The sequence below is a fragment of the Coffea eugenioides genome, chromosome 5 (assembly GCF_003713205.1).
Source record: "Coffea eugenioides isolate CCC68of chromosome 5, Ceug_1.0, whole genome shotgun sequence".
Classification (NCBI taxonomy): domain Eukaryota; kingdom Viridiplantae; phylum Streptophyta; class Magnoliopsida; order Gentianales; family Rubiaceae; genus Coffea; species Coffea eugenioides.
This window is the reverse complement of record NC_040039.1, coordinates 532,592-540,153: the sequence shown is the minus strand read 5'-3', so window position 1 is coordinate 540,153 and position 7,562 is coordinate 532,592.

Sequence of the window (7,562 nt, the reverse complement as noted above, 5' to 3'; positions counted from 1 at the left end):
CCCTTAATGAATAGAATTGTTCATGAACATGTTTGTGTTCTGCACATTTGAGTTTGGAAAAGGCTCGATCATATGATAAATGAATCAAATTCGAATACAAAATTAGACTCATTTAATAATCAAATCAAGCATGAACCTATTCACAAATTGTTCAAATAGATTCATGACCATATATATAATTATAAAGAATAAGTAAATACAAATGTAAGTACCTTATATATTATTAAATATAAGTATATACATCTTGTATATTCTCTCAAAAATATAATTATACATAAAATTAGCATTATTTGAAACAAAACAAATGCAATTACACTTATTTTAAATCATGTATTACTTATAAAATATAAAATAAAATTATTTTCAAACTCAAATTCGAGCTCGAACTCGAGTTCGAATTTGGCTTACTTGTTTAACGAGTCCAATTCGAATAGACCAGTTCGAATATTTATACACATTAACAAATCGAATCCGAACAACACTTATAGTTTATTTCATAAGCGATCAAACTTGAATCCTGTTCGTGTAATATATAGAAAAAATCTAACCATTAAATATTTGACTCAATACAACTTGTTAAAATCTCTATTCAGAGGGGTAGTTCTCAGCTACAAATTACTTAGAGAACGTCAAGTGGACTTTGCTAAATTGATACAGTTCACACTTGCAAGAGATTAATTTTTTTTTCCAGTGGAAGGGATTTTAAAAAGATTTTTTGTGCAATGCGAGGTACTATTTCCATCATTTTCCAAGGTGCATTTGATAGAACTGAAGTCTGAAATCTGAAATCTAAAATTTGAATATATTAAATTATTGAATTGTTAAATCCTAAATTTGATACATTTGAGTGCATATCACATTAAATGATAAGTGAATAACTTATCACTTATTTTTTAAAACAAGTTTTGCCTAAGAAATTTAGCATCACTTAATTAATTCAGATATTCAATTTGTCATTATCAAATGTGTCTGAGTATATTAAAATTTAAATTCATTAAATTTAAGTGCTAAATTGAGTTATCAAACAAGGCTTAAGCTTCCTACCAGTTGGAACATTACTTTCCGTGTACCCTTCGCAGTTGGATGATGTTTCTAGGAAAAAAGTTACTACCGCTAGTACTTGCCACGATGAATTGTATAATGACCTGGTCTACTGGCTTCTCTAGAGTCGTCAAACTCTATCATATTAGGAATGGCAATGAAGCCAGGGTGGAGGCCAGAGACCCCATCCCATCTTGTAAAACTTTCCCCCATCCCTGCCTCATCCCTCGCCACCCGCGCACACATCCTCCCCCCACCCCCCACCCTGGTCCCATTGATTGCAATAGATGTAAAGTTGATTAGATTTTCATAGGCCATAAAAGAGAAAATGGAAGTGAGGAACATGAGAAAACTGCAAAAGTCCACTATTCTTTTGTAGTTAACTGATAAAATTTCACAAGCTAACCAAGTATGAAGTCAGAATTCAAACACAATAAAGCCAAGCCCTTCATGCAATCCAATGGGGAAACATAAACAAAATTATGGGTATTTACCTTTATTATTAACGATTTTAGCAGTTGTGTTGGCAGATTTCAGTGACGGCAATGGTTGATTCGAGATACACAAAAATCGTGTGTGTTAATTGTCCATAAGGGAGAGGGGGAAATTAAGGTGAGACTTCTACAGGTAGGTATGTGTGACAGTGTTCAGTGTTAGCCGAGAGAAAGGAAAGAGAAGGAAAACTAGGTTAACTTTATTTTTTGGAGAAGTATGTTAACGTAAATCTCAGATTTTATGAACATCATTTTATTTTTACTACAGGAAAAGCACAGCTTATAGGTGCCCAAATTAAGTTATTTTTATTTAAACCAATGGAGGTTATTAGAAAATTTATTTTTTTGCTCCAAACCAAAAGAAAAATAAAAAGATTTTATGAATATTTTGTTTTTAAAACAAACCAAAAAGTTATTGGAGGTTAAAATAGTGGAAGTTCTTGAACTCTAATAGTTATTTTTAGTAAATTTTTACTTTTGTGAGAATAAAATTAAAAAAAAATAAAAGATGACAAAAAATTTTAGTTGGGCATTTTTTTTCAGTATATATATATATATATCATGTTAGCAAGTTAGAGGGTGAAAGTCGGAACTAGTACTCATGGTTAGTTAGCACAAGATAAGATGTGCATATAATAGTTTAAAAACATGGTTAGTTAGTTCAAAATAAGATCTGAGTAATGCCTGCGTGAATCATTAGACGATCACTCAATGAGATTTAGTAAATCAAATTTGATTACAATGAAAAAAATATCAAAGACAAATAGCAAATAGCAAGCATTCTCAATTTCAAATTTTGTATGCTCGGTAACTTTTTCACATGAACAAAGTTCAGTTTTCAGAATTAAATCAGAGGTTGTTTTTCCAAATCCCACATTAACTGTTTTACATTCCACGTTTACAAGGGGAAAATTTTTTTATTCAAGGGGAAATTCCAAAACTTACAAGGAGGAAGAGGATTTGAGAGTCAAGTTAGTTTTCAAACATTTGTGAAATATGGAGCTTCATTTAAAATTTAAAGTTTTTGATTTACTTTTTGAAACATTTGTAAAATAATTTAACACAATCATAGGAACGGATATCAAGTTTTTCATACTCATATTCATTGTATGATAAACAATTATGACAATATGGTCCGTTACTGAGAATAGTGATTCTATGATGGAGAGGACTCAAAACATCTTGTTGACATTCAAAAATATTAAGTTGTTTAGTGATGCATTTTGTGTCAGTTGATGTTTCTTAGCTTATGAAGTTTTTTTTGCAATCGAAAATCTTGCATAAACATACACTTTTTTTTCTTTTTCTTTTTTATAGATCTAGAAGTCATGCAAGTCGACACACCACTTCCATTTATACATATAATTTTATGTATAAATTATCCTATAACATGCACTAAAATATACTCCCTCCGTCCCGTTTTGTTAGTCTTGTTTTCCTTTTCTGTCTGTCCCAAATTGTAGTCTACTTTCTCATTAAGGAATGTAATAATCTTTCAAATTGTCTAAAATACCCTTATTAAATATCTTGTTATTAATACATTGTTATTAAATACTAACCCACTACATTGAATACATTGAGCTTTTCCAATACATAGATAAATGAAAAGTCTATCTTTGTTATTAATTGGCACTATTGGCGTAATTGAAACAATCAGGGTGCACTATTGGCGGTAACTGATATTTATTGGCACCATTAACTGTAACTGATATTAATTGGCACTCTTCGTGATTAGCATAAGGGTATTTTAGGAAATTATTAATCTAAATTTATGTTTCCAACCAAATTAATTACACTTTCTTAATCTATGTGAAAAAAAAACCAAGACTAACAAAACGGGACGGAGGGAGTATAATATAATACCTACTATAATATGTATGATTAGGATTATCAATAGGTTGAACTGGCATGAGTTCGACGGCCTGTTCAACTTGAGAAAAGTATGATTGAGTAAGTACACGCGATTGGACTGGGTAGAGTTTGGGTTGAATATAAGACTTGATTTAAATGTGAGTTGAGCCTGGGTGTCATTGGACTCGATCCAGTTAGAATCTAATCCATTAAAGGCTATGCTTAAAGTGTCTGTTTTGTTTGTAATAATGTGTATATTATGGTTAAAAGTGAGCTTGGGCCAATTGTGAAATAGGCCTGAAGCTCTAATTATAATGTAAGTTGAGTACGAGCTTTACCCTATGACCCGATATTCAAATCCCGAAAGCCCAACCTTCCACATTTTTGTGAGCCGAGCAACTCATACACACACATATATACAAATACTCATATATATATATATATATATATATATATATATGCATTCTTGTGTCTGTTATGTGCTTGTATATATATTTGTATGTGCATGCATGCGTGCATGTGTACACACCTTTTTCCTTCCAACATTCTCTCACAAGTAGGGGGTGAGCAAACGGTGCATATTCGGTAATTCGGTTATATGAATTCGATAAATTCGGTTATTTGACTTACAGAAATCTAAACCGCTTTCAAATTCGAATTGGAGATACCCGAATTCATTCAATACCGAATTTGAATTCGGAAACGGTAATGAATTCGGTTAACCAAATTCATTTAAAAAAAAATTGCTGAATCCTTTAATTGTAGTTTCCGGCCTAATTAAAATAATAAGTACAAATGATGCATATATTTCATGAAAAACATCAAAAAACAAAGTCAAAATTATTAATGTAATAATAATTTTATTTCAAAAGTAAACTAAACCATTTACAATTACTCATGACGAGTTTTCATAGTTTGATAACGGTTTACAACCTTTTCATTTTGAACTTCACGAAATATATTTTTCTCAATATAAGTAATTAAACAATTATTCATCCAAGTGTTTTCCATTTTATTTTGTAATCGATTCTTCACTATATTCATTATTGAAAAAACCCTTCTTACGATAGCTGTAACAACAGGTAAAATCAAAGACAACTTTAAAAGCATATAAACCAATAGATACACAAAACTCCAGAGAACACACTTGAAATTACATCAAATTTTTATAGGTATTATAGAAATTTAAGGGGGGCAGTGCGGGCCTATAAACCATTAGATACACAAAACTCCAGGGGGCACACTTGATATTACATCAAATTTTTATAGGTATTATAGAAATTTAAAGGGGGCAGTGCGGGCCTATAAATCAATAAACACACAAAACTCCAAGAGGCACAGTTGAAATTACATCAATTTTTTATAGATATCATAGAAATTTAAGGGGGGGCCTCAGTGCCCCCAGCGTAAATCCGCCACTGCTATAAACAGATGTAATTAAAATTAAGTTTTTAAACTAGGCTTCTAGGCTACGAGGCCTCACAAGTTTGTGTCTCGCACAGGTTTGTCCCTGGTGTAAATAAGTAGGATTTTGGTGTAAATAGTTTTGGATATTCAAAAGTTAGAGTTTGATGTAAATGAATTGGATTTGGGTGTAGACGAGATGGATTCGAGGGTAAATTAGGTGCAGTCAATTTGTCATCCTTTGACATAAATATTTTCGATCATAGTGTAAATTATAATTTTACCCTCAAATTGCATGGAATGCAACTTGTGAGGACTCGTCCACCAGCCGTAGGGCTGAATCCATTGTTTGTTATGTAAGTTGCATACATCTGCATGCTAAGTGAATTACGCCTATCTCAAAATATAAGGCGACCGTGATTAAAGTATTTGCCAAAAAAAGAAAGGGATAGACATGGAAAATTAGAGGTTTACTCATGGACTACTGGAGCAAATTGTAATGTCTTTCTAAAACTAGTTCTTGAAAGAAAAATGATATAGAAGTACAAGACTGTATTGAGTCAAACCAGAAAAATTCAAGAGAGAATTCTATAGAAATAAGTTTACATAAATGGGTATCAAAACTTGAAGAATTCAAGGCGTGTAATCACTTTCCTTGAAGTTTGATTGCCCCCACTATCTTGCTAATCCGGTTTCTAGGCAAAAACTCTAGGATACAATGAATTCTAATTAGACAACCAAGTAGCAAGTTCTTGGATTTGTCTAGTCAAGAATAAAAATGCTTAAGTTAGTTTTCTCGTGTTCAACACATTGATTTATACACCCACAATATTCAGAAAGCTGTTAGAAACTGTTCACATGTAACCTTTCAAAGGAACATGAAGGCGTGTAATCACTTTCCTTGAAGTTTGATTGCCCCCACTATCTTGCTAATCCGGTTTCTGGGCAAAAACTCTAGGATACAATGAATTCTAATTAGACAACCAAGTAGCAAGTTCTTGGATTTGTCTAGTCAAGAATAAAAATGCTTAAGTTAGTTTTCTGGTGTTCAACACATTGATTTATACACCTACAATATTCAGAAAACTGTTAGAAACTGTTCACATGTAACCTTTCAAAGGAACATGAAGTTTCACTGTGAAAAGGTGCTTCAAAAGGTGCAAACCTTTCCTATTTTACAAACTACATTAACAATCCCCCATTTAGTTTGCAAAATAGAAAGTCAAACTAACACTGAAAGTTCATGCATCAAGGAAAGTAACTCTCGTCTTAAACTCCCCTTGCTGAAAAATTAAGTTTCGGTCAGATTTGGGCGTTCCGGATTAGACGTGGGCACGTCTAACTCATAGGAAGTCTTCTGTTTTGTAATTGGAACTCTGATCTTTAAGCGTGATCACTTAACGTGGGCACGCTTAACTCCTAAGGAGTCTTCTGGTCACCAAACCGAAATACACATTTAAGTGAAGCCCTTGGTGGCTAGATTGCTTAAACCAAGATTCACAAAAATAAGAAATATTACATACATGATTCATGTAGCATTTATATATTCACAACCATCTGTAGCACTATTACTGGCCATGTGCTCATCCTATTCATGATCATATACAAGAGATCACCCAAAACTCTTGTTAGAAGCGGCACCACTTCTATGACCATATAGGTAAACTATATTTCTAGTTTTAAAAAAAAAACACAAGAAATATGTTTATTAAGAGTTACTTCTCATCCTACTCACTTAAGAGTAACACATAACACTACTAATTGGAATGGTCTACACACAAAAAACGTAGTGTTAACTATCACTTGAAGCAACTTGTTATTACCCTTTAAACCTTCCAAACTAGGGGTAGTACTAGAAGAAAGGTTGGGTTACCATTGCTAAGTGACTTTAGTATAAGGGTTTTAATCCCATTCCGAATGTTGTCACATTCACTAACTCTCTTGTTAGGGTTTAGTCAACGGATCCGCCAAGTTTTTGTGTGTTCTTACAAACACAATACTGACAACATCACTTGCAAGCATTTGTCTTATAAATGCATGTCTCAAACTTATATGTCTAGACTCACCATTGTAAACTTTATTCAATGCTCTAGACATAGTAGCTTCACTATCACAAAAGATAGTTGTTGGAGGCATTGGTCTAGGCCAAAAATCAATATCGAGTAAAAGATCTCTTAGCCACTCAACCTCTTTACAATCTGAATATAGTGCAATAAATTCAGCTTCTATGGTTGAATAAGTTATCACCGTTTGCTTCTTTGAAGCCCATGAGATAGCTCCACCACCAAGCATAAAAATCCAACCACTAGTCGGTTTTTGCTCACTAATACTAGTAATCCAACTAGCATCTGAAAACCCCTCAAGAACACTAGGAAAACTATTATAAAAAAGCCCAAGATCTTTGGTTCTTTTAAGATAACCAATCACTCTACAAATAGTTTTCCAATGATCTTTACTTGGATTTTTAGTGTATCTAGCTAGTCTACAAACGGACTATGAAGTATCTGGCCTAGTGCCTCGTTGCATACATAAGACTACCAATAACACTAGCATATTCTAGTTGAGCTATTGGTTTACCTGTATTCTCATACAGCTTAAAGTTAGGATCAAAAGGGGTGCCAATTTCTTTCACACTTAAATGTTGATACTTCTTTAATATTTTCTCAACGTAATGTGATTGAGACAAGGCAAAACCCCCACTATGTCTTTTAACTTTAATCCCCAAGATAGTATCTACTTCACCAAGATCTTTCATCTTGAACTTAGAAGATA